The 20642-nt window shown below is 42.2% G+C and overlaps 1 long non-coding RNA gene across 1 annotated transcript; it reads left to right on the forward strand.

Annotated features, from left to right (window-relative positions):
* The first annotated feature begins 14826 nt into the window (after positions 1 to 14826).
* On the forward strand, positions 14827 to 17535 carry LOC129817705 (uncharacterized). The gene is made up of 2 exons (XR_008753754.1): positions 14827 to 14955; positions 16404 to 17535. It is a non-coding gene; the product is annotated as an uncharacterized LOC129817705 (long non-coding RNA).
* Positions 17536 to 20642: the final 3107 nt, after the last annotated feature.

The raw sequence follows: 20642 nt of genomic DNA on the forward strand, positions 1-20642 counted from the left end.
TTGCAGGCCTTCTCATGCAGCTGCAACTGCAAGTGCATTTGTAAATCATGACCTATCTTGAGTTGGGCTCTGGGATGGTGCAATTGTTGAGAAAGGGAGCTTATGGTTATGTGGGGGGAAAGGGTTGAGTGTGTGTGGGTGTATGTGTGTATCCCACAACTGTTGCGAAGGAGTAAAAGATGTTAGGGACAATAGAGGATGATCCACAGCTATATTTAATACAAATCGAGGTGAGGGCGATGGAAATGCATTTGGCAGTTGATCTACTTCAATTCGGTAAATGGCACTGTATGCTCTTTTCAAAGGATGGATCCCAGTCGGTCCAGGGCTATGGGCTATGGGATACAGGGGGTCGAGGGTGGTCTGCCGGGCATTGGGATGACAACCCAACTCGGGCTGAGGGCTTTTAGCGGGTGGAATAGTAGTGACCAATTGGAGGTTTACTTAGTTGAAATGCAAATATCATGGTACAGCTATATAGACACTCAATCATCATGTTACTTTTTAATGGTATGTTTACAAACATATATTTTGATAAAAAGAATTGAAAGTTGTGTCTCATTATGGTAAATGGTGAAATAAGTATAGCCAGTTACAATTGTAATGGCATAGCAGATAATAAGAAAAGACGATCAGTATTTACCTGGCTAAAAGAGAAGGATGGCTGCAACCCCGCTACCGGGATGATATGACAACAGCCAGTGAAAGTGCCGGGCGCCAAATTCAAACAACAGAAACCTCATAATTAAAATTCCTCAAACATACATGTGTTTTATATCATTTTTAAGGTAATCTTGTTGTTAATCCCTCCAAAGTGTCCGATTTCAAATATGCTTTTCAGCAAAAGCACTACAAACGATTATGTTAGGTCACCACCAAACCAAAATAAGCACAGCCATTTTTCCAGCGAAAGATAGCTTTCACAAAAAGCAGAAATAGAGATAAAATTACTCACTAACCTTTGATTATCTTCATCAGATGACGCTCATAGGACTTCATGTTACACAATACATGCATGTTTTGTTTGATAAAGTTCATATTTATATAAAAAAAATCGGAGTTTAACAGACGTGACAGAGTCAGAGCCACAGCTCGCATTGATGTGCCATCCTGGATGAACTGCACTACCTGAGCCACTTGTGTGGGTTGTAGACTCCGTCTCATGCTACCACTAGAGTGAGAGCATCGCCAGCATTCAAAAGTGACCAAAACATCAGCCAGGAAGCATAGGAAATGAGAAGTGGTCTGTGGTCACCACCTGCAGAATCACTCCTTTTTTGGGGGTGTCTTGCTAATTGCCTATAATTTCCACCTTTTGTCTATTCCATTTGCACAACAGCATGTGCAATTTATTGTCAATCAGTGTTGCTTCCTAAGTGGACAGTTTGATTTCATAGAAGTGTGATTGACTTGGAGTTACATTGTGTTGTTTAAGTGTTCCCTTTATTTTTTTGAGCAGTGTATATTACTCTTACAGAATCTCCACGTGGGCGAGGATATTGGGAATTTAATCAAAGCCTACTAGATGATAAATTGTTTAGAACTAGGACAGAAGAATTTATAACTGACTTTTTCAGACATAACTTAGGTACAGCAGATCCCCGTATTGTATGGGACACATTTAAATGTGCCTTTAGAGGCAATGCAATTCAGTACTCATCTATAAAACAAAAGCAATTTAGATCAAAAGAGTCCATATTAACAAAGGAAATTGAAGGACTAACAGTACAGTTAGATAGCAATAAAAATGGTACCATAGAGGCACAGAATAAGTTAGAGGAAAAACAAAAAGAAATGGAGGAACTTATTCAAGAAAGATCCAGTGTAATATATTATAAAAAATAAAGCGAACTGGATGGAATATGGGGAAAAATGCACCAAATTCTTTTTCAATCTTCAATATAGAAATGCTACCAAAAAAAATGTATTAAAACTCGTTACAAATGATGGAGTCACGCACGATTCACCAAATTATATTTTGAAATAGGAAGTAAAGTACTTTAAGAATCTGTTTTCGTTTCAGACTCCTCCATCTCCACTAACTGAAACTAATTGTATGGATTTTTTCCCTAATAATGATGTAAAATTAACATCTGTACAAAAAGACTCATGTGAAGGCCAAATTACAGAGGAGGAACTGCTTGATGCAATTGGGGCCTTTAAGGATGTGAAAACTCCAGGGCTGGATGGCATACCAGTGGAAGAATACAAAACTTTTTTTGATATACACAAAGGACCATTATTAGCTTGTTTTAACCACTCCTATATAAATGGTAGATTATCAGACACACAACAAGAAGGTCTGATATCATTATTACTGAAACAGGATCCAAGTGGTATATATAAAAATCCAGTACATTAAAAAAATTGGAGACCTCTTCAGTGTTGTGATGCAAAAATCCTAGCAAAATGCTTGGCTCATAGAATAAAAAAAGTATCGTCAGATATAATTTCATCCTAATCAGACAGGTTTTTTACATGGACGATACATTGGAGATAATATAAGACAAGTACTGGAAACAATAGAACACTATGAAATATCGAGGACACCAGGCCTGGTTTTCATAGCTGATTTTGAAAAGGCTTTTGATAAAATATGACTGGAGTTTATATATAAATGCCTAGAATATTACAATTTTGGGGAATCTCTTATAAAATGGGTTAAAATTATGTATTGTAACCCTAGGTGTAAAATAGTAAATAATGGCTACATCTCAGAAAGTTTTAAACTATCTAGAGGAGTAAAACAAGGTTGTCCACTATCGGCATATCTATTTATTATTGCCATTGAAATGTTAGCTGTTAAAATTAGATCAAACATTAATATTAAGGGATTAGAAATCCGTGGCTTAAAAACTAAGGTGTCATTGTACGCTGATGATTCATGTTTTCTTTTAAAACCACAACTTGAGTCTCTCCACGGCCTCTTAGAGGATCTAGATACTCTGGATTAAAACCAAATTATGATAAATGTACCATATTACGTATTGGATCACAAACAAATGCACATTTTACATTACCATGTAGTTTACCAATTAAATGGTCTGACGGAGATGTGGACATACTCGGTATACAAATCCCAAAACAAAGAAATGATCTCACTCCAATAAATGTTTATATAAAGTTATCAAAAATAGATAAGATCTTGCTACCATGGAAAGGAAAATACTGTCTATTTGTGGAAAAATCACCCTGATTAACTCTTTAGTCATATCACAGTTTACCTATTTGCTTATGGTTTTGCCTACACCTAGTGATCTGCTTTTTAAATTATATGAACAAAAAATATTCAATTTTATTTGGAACGGCAAGCCAGATAAAATTAAAAGGGCCTATTTATATAACGAATATGAATTCTGAGGGCAGAAATTATTAAATATTAAAGCATTAGACCTCTCACTAAAGGCATCAGTCATACAAAAGTTATACTTAAATCCAAACTGGTTCTCTGGTAAATTGGTACGAATGTCTCATCCTATGTTCAAGAAGGGCCTTTTTCCCTTTATTCAGATTACACCTGCTCACTTTCGATTGTTTGAAAAGGAAATAATCTCCAAAATATCTTTATTGTTTAAACAAGCCTTAGAAAGTTGGTTGCAATTTCAGTTTAATCCACCTGAAAGGACGGAACAAATAGTACAACAAATATTGTGGTTAGATTCAAATATAGGAATTGATTAAAAAAAATGTATTTATCGAAGAAATGTTTAAAAAAGGTATAATTTTAGTCAATGATATCATAAATAGGACTGGTGGAGTTATGTCACACATGCAGCTAACACAGACATATGGAAATGTCTGCTCTACCCAAAATTACAACCAATTAATTGCAGCATTACCACAAAAATGGAAGAGGCAAGTAGAAGGTTGAAAAAAGTCAGGAACTTGTATGTCGGCCCTATATTAAAGAACATAAATCGTTAAAGAAAAGTGTGATAAATAAAAACATATACCAATTTCATTTAAGGACCAAAGAACTGACAGCTGTGCCGTATAAATTGCAAAATAGTTGGGAAGAGATTTTCGATGTACCCATTCCATGGCACATGGTTTATGAATTGATACGCAAAACAACGCCGGATTCAAAACTTCACATTTTTAAATTTAAATTACTGTACAAAATTCTTGCAACTAATAGAATGTTATATATATGGGGGATACAATCTTCCCAGCTCTGCAGATTCTGCTGTGAGGAGGCAGAGTCATTAGATCATTTATTTTGGTATTGTCCATATGTAGCTCGTTTTTGGTCACAGGTCCAGGAATGGCTGAAGAATTGCAACATTTGCCTAGAATGTTACAGATACAGATAGCAATACTGGGGGATTTGAAAAACCATAGTCAATCAATCAATAATATAATAATTATTTTAGAAAAAATGTTTATTTTTAATTTACAATCTGTAGAAGCTATGAGAATAGGAAGGTTCAAATCTTTTGTAAAGCATCACAGCACAGTTGAAAAATATATGGCAAATAAAAATCCTAAATGGAGGATGTTGGAAGATAGATTGGAAGGGTTAAGTGGAGCTGAAGGGTGGGACTAATAACACGAAAAACAATGTAGGGCATACGGGATCTGTGAAATGTGTATAGGTTCGGAGCTTTTGTGAAATAGCACAGTTACAAGTCTAAATCAAACTGGATGGACATCAGAAATAGAGGAAGGACTAAGAACAAACAAGAGAGAACTATTGTAAAGTAGACTGTGTCTGTAAAATGTGTATAAGATGTATAAATTGAAGATAAAAGCAGAAGTGTTTATTAGTTTACTCCAATTGGGGGATCGGTGGTAAGGTTTGCGGGGAATAATAATAAAGGTATATTCTTTAAAAAAGTATGTGTGTCTATATAGGTATGTGTATGTATATATGTGTATATGTTTGCATACATGTATGTATATATATATTTACCAAAAAAATATGGGGGATTGGAAATGATGCAGACAATTACATTGGAAGCAACATTCTTTCCGCAATATTAAGCTGATCCACCCCTAAAAAAATAAAAAATAATAATTAAATTAAATTAAAATAATAATAATAATAATAATAAAAAACAACAACAACATAACCAACAAAAACAGGTCACAAATTCTGCAGCTCTGTCGCACGCTGGGTATGTACATAGTCAATGGGACGCTTACGGTAGGTACACCTATAGCTCCTCTCTTGGCAGTAGTACTGTAGACTACTTTATCACTGACCTCAACCCAGAGTCTCTCAGAACATTCATAGTCATCCCACTGACATCCCTATCAGATCACAGCAAAATCACAGTCTACTTAAACAGAGCAATACTCAATCATGAGGCACCAAAGCCAAAGGAACTGAATAAAATTAAGAAATGCTATAGATGGAAGGAAAGTAGTGTGGAAACCTACCAAAAAACAATTAGGCAACAACAAATTCAATCCCTTTTAATTTATCTAGTCAAGTCAGTTAAGAACAAATTCTTATTTACAATGAAAGCATACCCCGGCGACACTGGGCCGATTGTGCGCCGCCCTATGGGACTCCCAATCACAGCCAGATGTGATGCAGCCTGGATTCAAACCAGGGACTGCAGTGACACCTCTAGCACTGAGATGCAGTGCCTTAGACCACTGCCCCACTCGAGAGCCCACTTGGGACATGTATGGATAAATCACTTCATCAATCTTTTAGACAACTTCCTGGACAAAACTTTTCACTGTAATAGTATAGTATATATGACCTCTGAGCTTCCCTATCAAATCTAACAATTTTACAATTACAAAAGGGTTTGATGAAGAATGCAAAAACCTTAGAAAGAAATTGAGAAACCTATCCAACCAAAAACATAGAGACCCAGAAAACCTGAGCCTACGCCTTCACTATGGTGAATCACTAAAATAATACAGTAGGAACAACACGTCAGAAATAAGCTCAATTTAACTGAAGACTCCATAGACTCTAACCCCTTCTGGGAAAATTGGAAAACACGAAACAATCAACAACACGAAGAGTTATCTATCCAAAACAGAGATGTATAGATGAACCACTTCTCCAATATATTTTGGCCCTATATCAAAGAACAAACAGCAAAAACATATACATGATCAAATGCAAATCTTAGAATCTTAGAAACTATTAAAGACAACCAGAACACACTCGATTCTTGTATTACATGAACTACAGGACAAAATACAAACCCTCCAACCCAAAAAGGCCTGTGGTGTTGATAGTATCCTAAATGAAATGATAAAATATACAGACCACAAATTCCAATTGGCTATACTTAAACTCTTTAACATCATCCTTAGCTCTGGCATCTTCCCCAATATTTGGAACCAAGGACGGGTCACCTCAATCCACAAAAGTGGAGACAAATTTGACCCCAATAACTACCGTGGGATATGCATCAACAGCAACCTTGGGAAAATCCTCTGCATTATAATTTACAGCAGACTTGTACATTTCCTCAGTGAAAGCAATGTACTGAGCAAATGTAAAATTGGATTTTTACCAAATTACTGTACGAAAGACCACGTATTCACCCTGCACACCCTAATTGACAAACAGACAAAACAAAGGCAAAGTTTTCTCATGCTTTGTTGATTTACAAAAAGCCTTTGACTCAATTTGGCATGAGGATCTGCTATACAACTTGATGGAAAGTGTTGGGGGGAAAACATACAACATTATAAAATCCATGTACACAAACAACCAGTGTGTGGTTAAATTGGCAAAAAACACACACATTTCTTTCCACAGGGCCGTGGGGTGAGACAGGGATGCAACTTAAGCCCCACCCTCTTCAACATATATATATCAATGAATTGGTGAGGGCACTACAACTGTCTGCATTGCCCGGCCTCACCCTAAAAGAATCTGAAGTCAAATGTCTACTGTTTGCTGATGATCTGGTGCTTCTGTTCCCAACCAAGGAGGGCCTACAGCAGCACCTAGATCTTCTGCACAGATTCTGCGAGACCTGAGCCCTGACAGTAAATCTCAATAAGACAAAAGTAACGGTGTTCCAAAAAATGTCCAGTTGCCAGGACCACAAATACAAATTCCATCCAGCACACAAAAAACTAAACATACCTCGGCCTAAACATCAGCAACACAGGTAACATCCACAAAGCTGTGAACGATCTGAGAGACAAGGCAAGAAGGGTCTTGTATGACATCAATGAATTAAACATACCAATTAGGATCTGGTTAAAAATACTTGAATCAGTTATAGAACCCATTGCTCTTTACGGTTGTGAGGTATTGGGTCTGCTCACCAACCAAGAATTCACAAAATGGGACAAACACCAAATTGAGACTGCATGCAGAATTCTTCAAACATATCCTCTGTGTAAAACATGAAACACCTATCGGGTACGAAGGTAAGACCCAGATGCAGACAACGTACAATTAACAATGGTTTAATAATCCAACAGGGGCAGGCAATAGATAGGTCAAGGCAGGCAGGGGTAAGTAAACCAGAGGTGGGGCAACGGTACCGGACGGCAGGCAGGCTCAGGGTCAGGGTAGGCGGAGGTTAATAATCCAGAGGTGGGGCAAAGGTACAGGTCAGCACGCAGGCTCAGGGGCAGGCAGAGTGGTCAGGCAGGCGGGCTCAGAGTCAGGACTGGCAAGGGTCAAAACCAGGAGGGCGAGAAAAGGAGAGACTGGGAAAAGCAGGAGTTGAAACACATAAACTCTGGTTGACTTCACAAACAAGACGAATTGGCAACAGACCAATAGAGAACACAGGTATAAATACACAAGGGATTATGGGGAAGATGGGTGACACCTGGAGGGGGCCTCTTGGGGCTCCATCTGGCATCCTACCTGGGCGCATACCTGGTTGACCGGGGTACCGGCGGTGGAAGTCAGCGATGAAGGCTGGGTCCAGGATGTCTCTAGCGGGGACCCAGCACCTCTCCTCCGGACCATAACCCTCCCAGTCAACCAGGTACTTGAAACCCCTGCCCTGTGGTCGAACAGTCAGGAGGCGTCTCACCGTGTACGCCGGATGGCCATCGATGACACATGGAGAAGGAAACTGGAAACAGAAGTCAAAGGGCTGTGAGACACGGGCTTAATCCTATACACATGGAAAGTAGGGTGAATACAGAGGGTACGGGGTAACAAAAGAGGAACAGCAGTGGGGCTAATGACTCTAGAGATGGGGAACGGGCCGATGAAACAGGGGAAAGTTTACGGGACTGTTAGTGGAATTGAATAATACCTCTAATGTACTCATTAATTAAATTCAATCTGTCTATTTATAAGAACTTGTAAGATACTTATTAACATAAAATAGACAAGATACAGTCTTATTAAAATGAGATAATAGTGTTTATTCTCGGAGCACGCTGCCATTTTATCATAAACACAGGTTTATATACAAGATATGACGTCATAGGTTACAGAATAAGTCTATTTGTCCTGACAAATAGAAAACAGGTTCAAAAGTTCATTCCAACTTCACAGCACACACACATGACACATAATATAATCAATTATCCTGAAGGCTCACTATAATTTATTACCACTTTAGCAGACAACTCAAGATAATGGAAGACCTAAAAAGTTACCCACAGCCTTATCTAAACAACTCAGGGCTAAGTTGGGTCAGTTCAACCATAGTTTAACGACCCTTTCTGCTTATGTTATAACCCACAACACAAATCTCTTTTCACCAGGCGTGCAGAGTTCAATTTGTTATAGTTTTATCTAAAGCTAGAATTTGTTTTAACTATTTATTAACAAAATTCCTAAAAGGGACTCAACCTGGAGAGGCAGGACCCAGGTGGAGAGCTATACCCTGTGCCTGAACCGATAGTGTGGAGCAGGGGTCCAGTGGCGATCCGCTTGTCACCTATACCTGGCAGTGGTCTTCAACAGAGTGGCCCGGGCTCTCTTCCAGGTACGGCAACAGCGGCGGATGAACATCTGGGCAGAGGGATTGCTGACTTCCTCTTCTTGCTCGGGGAAGAGCGGAGGCTGATATTCCAAGGAATACTCAAAGGGCGAGAGACACGTGGCAGAGCAAGGAAGGATGTTGCGAGCGTACTCAACCCATACCAGTTGCTGACTCCAGGTGGTAGGGTTGGCGGAGACTAGGCAGCGAATAGTCGTCTCTAAGTCCTGGTTGGCTCGCTCCGACTGGCCATTGGACTGGGGGTGGAATCCGGAGGACAGGCTGACCGACGACCCCATGAGCATGCTAAACGCCTTCCAGAACCGGGACGAGAACTGCGGACCCCGGTTGGAGACCATGTCCACCGGGAGTCCGTAGATACGGAAGACGTGCTGCACCATAAGCTGGCTGTCTCCTTGGCCGAGGGTAGTTTGGGGAGAGGAATGAAGTGGACGGCTTTGGAAAACCGGTCGACCACAGTCAGGATGGCAGTGTTGCCCTCAGACGGGGGGAGACCCATGATGAAATCCAGGGATATTTGGGACCAGGGATGGCGAGGGACAGGCAGTGGTTGGAGAAGATCAGCTGGAGCTTGCCGAGGAGTCTTGTTCTGTGCGCAGACCATGCAGGCAGCGACAAACGCGGCAACAACTGGAACCATAGTAGGCCACCAAAAGCGCACGAAGGCCAGGGTCTGACTAAAGCCCGGGTGACAGGCAAGCCTGGAGGAATGGGCCCACTCCAGGACCACGGAGTGAACAGCATCAGGCACAAACATCCAGTTATCTGGGCCCCCCCAGGGTTCGGCTGGGACCGCTGCGCCTCCCGGACCTGTTTCCCTATACCCGAGCTGAGTGTCGTCGCCAGGCACAAGGTGGGAAGGATGGTCTCCGGCTTCGGGATGGTAATCATGGGGGTTATAGCGGCGAGACAGGGCATCTGGCTTGAACCTCTTGGACCCCGGATAGTAGGAGAGGAAAAGTTGAACCGGGTAAACAGCAGGGCCCATCTCGTTTGCCTGGAGTTGAGGCGCTTGGCAGTGCGGAGATACTCCATATTTTTGTGGCCAGTACACACAATGAATGGATGTTCCGTCCCTTCTAGCCAGTGCCTCCATTCCTCCAACACCATCTTCACCGCAAGAAGCTGATTCCTCACATCGTAGTTCCTCTCCGTGGCGTTGAGGTGGTGGGAGAAGAAGGCGCGGGGATGCAGTTTAAGGTCCAAGGCAGAACGTTGGGACAGAACAGCCCCCACTCCAACATCCAAAGCATCGGCCTCCACCATGAACTGACGGAAAGGGTCAGGATGAACCAGGATAAGAGCAGGGGTGAAGTGGTGCTTAAGGTCTCAGAACGCCCGGTCAGTGGCAGAGGACCATTTGAATGGAACCTTGGAGAGGTGAGTGCAGACAGGGGGGAGGCCAGGGTGCTGTAACCCCAGATAAAGTGGTGATAAAGTTGGCGAACCCCAGGAAGCGTTGCAGCTGCACCCTGGATGTAGGATGATGCCAACCCACCACCACTCTCACCTTCTCGGGATCCATCATGACACTTCCATCAGAGATGATGTAGCCCAGAAAGAGAATGGAGGAGCGATGGAACTTGCACTTTTCCGCCTTAACAAACAACTGGTTCTCCAGAATGTGCTGGAGAACCTGTCGTACGTGAAGTATGTGCTCTTGGGGGGAGCGGGAGAAGACGAGGAAGTCATCAGTGTAGACGAAGACGAACCGGTTCAGCATGTTGTGGAGAACATCATTCACCTGAGCCTGGAACACGGCAGGGGCGTTGGTGAGGCCAAAGGGCATGACCAGATATTCATAGTGGCCGCTGGTCGTGTTGAAGGCGGTCTTCCACTCATCCGCCTCTTGTATCCGCACCAGGTGGTAGGCATTTCGTGTATCCAGCTTGGAGAAAACAGTGGCCCCCTGGAGAGGCTCGAAGGCCGAGGAAATGAGTGGTAGCGGATAACGGTTCTTCACAGTAATGTCATTGTAATGTCCCCGGTAGTCAATGCATGGGCGCAGGGTCTTGTCTCTTTTCTCCACAAAGAAGAAACCTGCACCAGCGGGAGAGGAAGAGGGATGGAAAAATCCTGTAGCTAGGGAATCCCCAACGTAGGTTTCCATGGCCTTGGTCTCTGGTCCCGACAGAGAGTACAGACGTCCCCGGGGCGGCGTGGTGCTAGGGAGAAGGTATATCCCGCAGTCATAGGAGCGGTGCGGTGGAAGGGAAGTGGCCCGGGACATGCTGGACACCTCCCGAAGGTCCTCGTACTCCCCGGGAATTGCGGAGAGGTCCGGAAAAACTTCAGAGCCACCAGGAAGATGTCCCGGGGCAGGTTGCGCCAACTTCAGACAATGGCCGTGGCAGAACGGACTTCAGCCCATGATAGCACCCGTAGACCAGTTGATCAGGGGATTGTATCACTGGAGCCAGAAGAATCCCAAAATCACGGGAATCTGGGGGGACTTGATGAGCAGGAATTGAATGGTCTCGCTGTGATTCCCTGACACACATAGGTTGATGGGAGTGGTGTTATGGGTGACCCGACCTATAGAGCACCCGTCCAGCGCTCTAACATCCATGGGAATGGACAGGGGCTGAGTGGGGTTGTTCTGCTCGGAAGCCAGTGTGGCGTCCAAAAAGCTCTCATCAGCTCCAGAGTCAATGAGGACCTGGAGAGATTTGGACTGCATTCCCCACAGCAAAATTACATGAAAAGGGGTGCAAGTAAGGGAAGCAGAAAAGGTATCCATATGGCCCACCGGAGTACTCGCTCCTACCGGTGAGCCTGGTCTTTTACCGGGCAAGAGGACACAAAATGACCAAAAGTCCCGCAATACAGACAGCTCCTTGCGTTGATCCCGTGTTGCCGTTCCGCTGGCGAAAGCACAGCTCTGCCTAGTTGCATAGGCTCAGGACACAGTGCCTCTGTCGTCTTTGGTGACTCTCGATGAAGGTTGGGAAACCTTGGGTGCTCTCGGCAACAGGACCGTCGGGGACTTCCGTGATGACTCGGAGGCGAGGTGGAATCCCTGGACGTGCGAGTGAAATCGAATTTCCTCTCCATCCATCGTTCACGCAAACGCCCATCGATACGAATGGTCAAAGCGATGAGGGAGTCAAGATCCGTGGGTAAATCCCGAGCAGCAAGCTCGTCCTTAACCTCCTCCGAGATGCCGTGCAGGAACATGTAGAACAGTGCTTCCTGGTCGACTTACTCTCCGCTGCCAACGTACGGAAATCCACTGCATATTCGGCCACTCCGCGGGCGTCCTGCCGGAGCTGGATTAGCTTCTGGGCAGCTTCTCTCCCAGAGAACGAGGCATCAAAAACCTTCCTCACCTCTCCCACGAACCCCTCCAGAGTCACGCACAGGGCCGGCTGTTGTTCCCATACAGCGGTAGCCCAGGTGAGAGCCCTCCCAGACATCAGCGTGATGAAGTAGGCTATCTTGGAGTGATCCGAGGGGAAGGAGAAGGGCTGAAGCTCAAAAATGAGGGCACACTGAGCTAAAATCGCCCAACAGGTGCTCGGCTCTCCATTAAAGCATTCTGGGGGAGGTAAACGGGGCTCCCGGGAAGGTGGAGTGGCCGGTGGGGCAGAGCTGCTAACCGCCAAGTTACTCAGGGGCGGTGGGGCTACCACCATGGCAGGCTGCCCCCCAGACAACCTGCGCAATTGCCCCAGTAGCATGTCCTACGCCCGGTCATGGCGCTCAGCCAAAGTTTGGACCCTCTCCATAAGACCACAAAGCAGCTCCTCGTCCCTACCAATGGAGGCTCCTTGGGAGGATATGGCGTTGCGCAGTTGTCCCGGGCCCGTTGCGCAGAGTCCCCTAAGCAAGCTTGTCCTGGGGCTCTGTTCACAAACACAAACAGACCCCACAGAGCCCAGGACAGCAACAGAATTAGACCCAACCAAATTATGAGAAAACAAAAAGAGAATTACTTGACACATTGGAAAGAATGAACAAAAAACATATCAAACTAGAATATTTTTTGGCCCTAAACAGAGAGTACACAGTGGCAAAATACCATGACCACTGGGACTGACCAAAACTTATGGAAAGCTTTGACTGTGTACAGACTTAGTGAGCGTAGCCTACTCAACAAATTGGATGCAGTCTATCGCAGTGCCATCCGTTTTGTCACCAAATCCCCATATACTACCCACCACTGCGACCTGTATGCTCTCATTGGCTGGCCCTCGCTTCATACTGCATATCCTACCATTTTAGTGTTTAATTGCTATATTGTAATTACTTCGCCACCATGGCCTATTTATTGCCTTACCTCTCTTATCTTACCTCATTTGCACATGCTGTATATAGATTCTTCTACTGTATTATTGATTATATGTTTGTTTATTCCATGTGTAACTCTTGGCCAGGTCGCAGTTGCAATTGAGAACATGTTTTCAACTAGCCTACCTGGATAAATAAAGGTGAGAAAAAATCTATATATATTATAGTATATGTTATGTTATAAGTTATGTTGTTATATGTTATATATTATAGTATATGTTATATATTATAGTATATGTTATATATTATATGTTATGTTGTTATATGTTATATATTATAGTTCATATTATATATTATATAGTATATGCTATATATTATAGTATATGTTGTTATATGTTATATATTATAGTATATGTTATGTTATATATTATAGTATATGTTATGTTATATATTATAGTATATGTTATGTTACATGTTGTTATATATTATAGCATATGTTATGTTATATGTTGTTATATATTATAGCATATGTTATGTTATATGTTATATATTATAGCATATGTTATGTTATATAGTATGTTATATGTTGTTATATGTTATATATTATAGCATTTGTTATGTTATATGTTATGTATATGTTACATCATGTTATATGTTATGTCTCTCATATGTTATGTCTCAATAACAGAGCACATCTGGTGCCTCTGCAGAGAGTGCAGGCAGCGAAGGAGCGCTGTCTCTTTGGGTTCCCTCTGGAGGGGATCAGACCATCTCACTATTCTCTCAGAAATCCACTTACCCGATAGCGAAGAGACTAGGGACGGTATTTATAGGCCAAAATGTACAATTCCACATCTCGATCCAATCATAAATAAGGGCAATTTGGTTTCCCCCATGGTAGTTTTGAAAATTATTGAAAACGTTGGTGCAGTACAAACAGAAGGTTTCGCCAATTAGTTTGTAAAGGGCGGGTGTACGATATCTTTTATTTTGCGATACTTTGACTTGCCACCAGAGGGCGACAATAGCCTGTTTTCTGTTGAGGCAATGGTGGCTCACCTGTTGGATGCTTTTGCATATGGAATTAGGCCACCTCAGGCGATGATACCCATTTCGTATTTGGCCCATTAATTTCTATACAGATAGGTCTTGGACAGAAAATCTAGAGATTCCTGTATTGGTCATAGGAACCTATCCATAGACCATAGCCTACAATGGTAAAAAAATATATATAATAAGAAACTTTCCAAAGACCAAAGACGCAAGTAAAATGACGACGAAGAGATTCATTGCGAGCTGGAGGCAGAAGATACCGACCAAGCAACTCGTTGCAAATGGCTTCATTTGGTCGTTGAAACCTAATAATACCTGAATTGAAGTTGCCCTGTAGCAGACCTTTTCATTCAATGGGAGCCGTTCCAAAGCCATATTTTGTTTTATTCCACAAAAAGCTTCCGAATGTAGCTCTGAATGTAGCGTTCCCACTGATGACACACCCTTATAAAATTTACAAAATGCATATGGATTTTAACGACCCATATGTTCAACATAAAATAAATATGTTTATCGCAAGATTTTGCATGAATTGGTTATTTTGTTTCCTGGTTGTTTACTGTAGGTATGTGACAAGTCTCGCGTCACACGTCAGTCATGATGCGGGTATAAAGAAGGTAGGTCCAGCTATTTCAGTGATCACATTTTCAGAGTGACTGTGGCTGCTGGTTGCGTCTGTGCTTGAAGTTCTGGCCAAATCATCATAAGGATGTCAAAAATGATGGTTGTTCATCTCGGAGTGATTGTGTTCGCTATAATTTTATCGACACAGGTATGCCAAATACATTTATTATTAATATTAAGTATTTTTCCTATAAAAAAATAATGTTTTTCGTAAAGTAATTTGCATTTTGTTTTTGGTGTAGGGTAGGGTATTTCTTCGATAGTCTATAATTAATTGTTTGTAATATGGTTTTAACATTATACGGCTATGGCAGATAGGACTGAAAGTAGCCCACCGAGCACAGTTCGTCCAGTTTTTATTTACATTTGGTTGATTTGTCAACTAACCTGAATTCAACAAAACATTTCACCATGTCATTGGATTGAGGTTAAAAGTTGGGTAAAAAAAAAAAGCCAAATTCCCTTTTTAAAAATCCAAACCGTTTTCTATGTTGATTCATGTCATCACATTGCTTTTTTTTATTACGTGGAAACAACGTTGATTCAACCAGTTTTTGCCCAGTGGGTAGTCATCAGGTAAAACCATGCAATTATATGATCTGATCCAAGTCATAAGCCTCACATTGGTGCCAATCACTGACTTTAACGTGTGCGCACATTTTGGACCGTTCCTCAAAACATCTATCATCTCGTCTTGTTGGCAATTGTCCTAATAGTTGTGATGCACGTTTATTTAATTTATTCAAAACATCTCGGTAAATGAATGATTTAAAGCCACGTACACCTGAGTCTACCAAAGGGAGAAAGTTCCTTTCAGTGCTGCGCGCCAAAAGATACCTGAAACGAATAGCGAAGACCATCCGTTTGCGCGTGCCTGTTTGGACTAGCATCCATTCTGTGTGGCGTTACATGTACAGGCCAACGTGATAACTGGGTGTGACCCGAACAGAGACACGAACAGGCTACATCTTTAGGGGGGTGGGGGGAAACTGTTTCCTCCTGTTCATGTTTTCTTTCCAGTGTAGCGGATGTATAAATGAAAAGTGCATTGTGTTTAATTTGCATGATTTGCTATTTTGCAACATAAACTAGCTAGGCTACCAGTTGGAAGAACATTCAGTGGAAATTTGCTTGGTTCAATTAGGTTACTGATTTGGTCTAGTCTAGGATTTTTCTTTGGATATGGCATGACAAGTTGGACTACCCTACATGGTGTTCAATAAGTTGTCTCCCCAAACCGTGATGGCCATTTTAATTGTAAAACATCTCTCCATTCTAAATCTCAATCCATTGATTGTTTTTCAGATTGGATCTAGAATACCCATATGCCACGATAGCTGGTTTTTAAACTCCTGAAGTATTTTTTTGCTAGTTCTTCACAGCCTTCCTTTTCTACCCCAAAATGTAAAGTCCTCTAGATATGACATCATGTTGATGTCACTCTGGATAAGACCTCTGCTAAATGACTAAAATGACAATGTGAATGTGTGCTTTGGCTAGAATGTGCTTGTTCAAAAATGAAGAACTCAGTTTCTCAATTCAGTGGAATTCAATTTGAGATGTTGCTAAACCAAGCCTCTTCCTGTTTGCCTGCAGGTGGTCTCCCTGAACACCACAGCAACTGCATTGCGCAACGCGACCTCCAGCGTAAACTCCACCACCATGGCCACGGGCACGTACAGCAGCTCGGCCAACTCCACCTCCCCTACCGGAGTGGGCATATCACTGCAGTCCAGCCACTTCTCCCTCCTGCTCCCCATCGTCATGGCAACCTGGCTCCTGCACTGCTATTGTTGAACCCATAACCCTTGATCCACCCTCCTGTTACCACCTCAACCACCACCACTCCCCTCAACCGCACTGAACCAAGACCCCAATCCTAACATCCAGCAGCCAAAATGGACTCCACATCACCCACACCCACTCATTCGCCCCCACAGAAAAAAGAAAATCCTAGTGCTGACTTTTTTTCTCCGGGGGGGGGGACGTTAGTTGGAGAGGAAGCCGCCACCATCAACCCCTCGCACCCCTCCCCCCTTTCGAAACCCCTTACGGAACATCAACATGTCTTCTTGCTCCAGCACCGTACTCTGCCAACCCTCAAGACCTGCATTTCCATAGTAACACAACCAACATCCTGGTTATCAGTCTGGGGTATTCTGGGGTATGTAGGCCTACAGGGAAGTGGTTGTCATGTCAGGTCTCTTGAAAGAAATGTGGACCACTTGAGTGTACAGAAGTTCTTATTGTAGTTTTAATTTCACCTGGGAAATAATTCTAAATTTGTTTTGTATGTGCCCTGCCCAAAGTGAAGGTTGCACATAGATTATTAAAGAGAAACTCAAGCCTCTTTTAAATAAACTATTTTAAATGGTCACGATTTGGCACTTTTTGAGTTTTTTGTTATTGGAAATGTACCAGAAGATGTGTTGTATGTAGAGATAATAAGTTTGACACTGGGCTTGAGTCGGTATGCCTTGTGATTTATAAAGAGTTTCTGGTCTTTTACAAGGAGGGTATAACTGGCATCTCTCCCTTTCGATGTCTGGGTTGGTCCTAACAAAATGTCTGTACTGTAACCATGTGGGAAGGGTTGATGTTACATTTATATTCCCCCCTTATAGTTTATATTTTGTATAAATGACAATGTTACAATGTTAGTTTTTGTTAAGTCTTCTGAAATAATGGGAAGGAATGACAATGTACAATAAATTATACTTAAAAAATATTTATTTTGTATGTTTCTTCCTTACTGTTTTAAAGGTGTTTCATTGGTTGATACTATACTGTCACTGGATGCATTTTTGTTTTGTTTTAATTGAACTTTTACTTAACCTTCATTTAACTAGGCAAGTCAGTTAAGAAAAAAAACGTATTTACAATGACAGCCTCCCGGGGAACCGTGGGTTAACTGCCTTGTTCAGGGGCAGAATGACAGATTTTTACCTTGTCAGTTCGGGAATTCGAACCAGCAACCTTTCGGTTACTGGCCCAACGCTGTAACTAGGCTACCTGCCGCCCCAATGAGTCTGTAGGTTTAAGAATCACTATTTAGGTTTCTCTTTTGGTGGCTTAACTACTTTCACTACCTTTGAAATGACAAACTACCAAATCTTGTTTTAAGAATCTAGCTTGGTGGTTTATTGATCCAGCCTTCTACAACTGTCCTTCTTGGTCAATGTCACCTGTACTTTGATCTCTCATCTCCTGGAAAACCACATCGATCTCGGTCCATAACATAATCCTAATGTAGTTTGCTATAGGAGTGCAGCAGACAGATTAATTGGTATTGAGTTGTATTAGAGTCTAGACGTACAGCAGCTGCTGAGCTTGCTGCATGGGCCCGAGCTGGACTCAGCATTTCATGATGCCCCCTAGATCTCCTCTGGCTCTAGTCCAGTGACACACAGACACACACACACCGGGTAAGCTGTGACCTCCATGTTCTACAGATGTGAGGTTTAAACTCAGGTCCTAAACTTTTTCTCCTTTGAAGAAAAATGCCACATTTCTCAGTTTTTAACGCTAAGCACTTATGTTTTTTATCCACTTGCCAAGAGTTGAAGAGGAGGATCCCCTAAAGGTGAATGACAGGTAACTAGACCTGTCTCTCTGCTCTGACGTCTACCCAACACTGTCTAGTCTTTGATTTCATGCTAGAAACGATACCACTTCATGGTTAATGTCAGACGAACATCCAACGTCCATTTGTATGAGTTGTCAACAAATATGAATTCTACTTGAAATTAACCAACCCTTAAAACCCTATTGCTGATTTTTGCTTGAAATCTAGGTTAAAATTACACTCAATAAATGCTGCAAATTCAATCAACCATTTATGTTGTTGCAACGTGATTCAAATTTTGATAAAGTTTCATTAACCGACACACCAAGTTAGAGACAAGAAAAACTCAAAATGAGTAAGTTTAAAAACACATTTTTTTTAATGTTTATTTTGGTTTGATCTTCTTGTCCAGCCTCATCACCCTGGTCTTGTCCATTGATTTGCTATGTTAATTTCAAAAACTTTGCCAAACAAATATTTTTCTCTCACTTGGGTTTTTCAGAGGCGTCATGCAAAATGACGGGATCGACAGCCTCAGATGAACACGGTGTTTGTTTGTCATACAGACAGCCCTTGTCGGAGTCCCGACCACACTAAAGAGGAAATGTGATCATAATCTTCTCCTGAAATCCCGTTTCCATGGTTTGAACATGATGACGTCTTCACATGGTACTTTCTTAGGACCTTTCTTCTCATCTTTTTAACTACAGAACATAAAAAGGCTTTGTTTGAACATGTGTAGACACTGACATGGTGCTGGAATGGAGATAACATGAGGTTAAAATTCCCCTTTAACAAATTCCCCCTTTAACAAGATAAGGATGCATTGAAATCCACAACATCCAATCCATTTCAACAATTCAACAGGAAACACAAATTGCACACAAATGTTGAAACCTACAATACGTTAGTTCCCACCACCATGTGTTGTAAATGTGCATCCTGTTGTGCATGCAGTGGAATGACATCAGCTGTGAAATGGACTCATACAGTGAGTAAGCAGTAAGCACGGTGGGTGATGCTGTGAAACTGATTAATACAGTGAGTAAGCAGTAAGCACGGTGGGTGATGCTGTGAAACTGATTAATACAGTGAGTAAGCAGTAAGCACGGTGGGTGATGCTGTGAAACTGATTAATACAGTGAGTAAGCAGTAAGCACGGTGGGTGATGCTGTGAAACTGATTAATACAGTGAGTTAGCAGTAAGCACGTTGGGTGATGCTGTGAAACAGATTAATACAGTGAGTAAGCAGTAAGCACGGTGGGTGATGCTGTGAAACTGATTAATACAGTGAGTAAGCAGTAAGTGCGGTGGGTGATGCTGTGAAACTGATTAATACAGTGAGTAAGCAGTAAGCACGTTGGTGTTGCTGTGAAACTGATTAATACAGTGAGTAAGCAGTAAGCACGGTGGGTGATGCTGTGAAACTGATTACTACAGTGAGTCAGCAGTAAGTGCGGTGGGTGATGCTGTGAAACTGAGTAATACAGTGAGTAAGCAGTAAGTGCGGTGGGTGATGCTGTGAAACTGATTAATACAGTGAGTAAGCAGTAAGCACGGTGGGTGATGCTGTGAAACTGATTACTACAGTGAGTAAGCAGTAAGTGCGGTGGGTGATGCTGTGAAACTGATTAATACAGTGAGTAAGCAGTAAGCACGGTGGGTGATGCTGTGAAACTGATTAATACAGTGAGTAAGCAGTAAGCACGGTGGGTGATGCTGTGAAACTGATTAATACAGTGAGTAAGCAGTAACCGCGGTGGGTGATGCTGGGAAACGGATTAATACAGTGAGTAAGCAGTAAGTGCGGTGGGTGATGCTGGGAAACTGATTAATACAGTGAGTAAGCAGTAAGCACGGTGGGTGATGCTGTGAAACTGATTACTACAGTGAGTAAGCAGTAAGCGCGGTGGGTGATGCTGTGAAACTGATTAATACAGTGAGTAAGCAGTAAGCACGGTGGGTGATGCTGTGAAACTGATTAATACAGTGAGTAAGCAGTAAGTGCGGTGGGTGATGCTGTGAAACTGATTAATACAGTGAGTAAGCAGTAAGCACGGTGGGTGATGATGTGAAACTGATTAATACAGTGAGTAAGCAGTAAGTGCGGTGGGTGATGCTGTGAAACTGGTTAATACAGTGAGTAAGCAGTAAGCACGGTGGGTGATGCTGTGAAACTGATTAATACAGTGAGTAAGCAGTAAGTGCGGTGGGTGATGCTGTGAAACTGATTAATACAGTGAGTAAGCAGTAAGCACGGTGGGTGATG

This window comes from Salvelinus fontinalis, chromosome 20 (assembly GCF_029448725.1).
Source record: "Salvelinus fontinalis isolate EN_2023a chromosome 20, ASM2944872v1, whole genome shotgun sequence".
NCBI lineage: Eukaryota > Metazoa > Chordata > Actinopteri > Salmoniformes > Salmonidae > Salvelinus > Salvelinus fontinalis.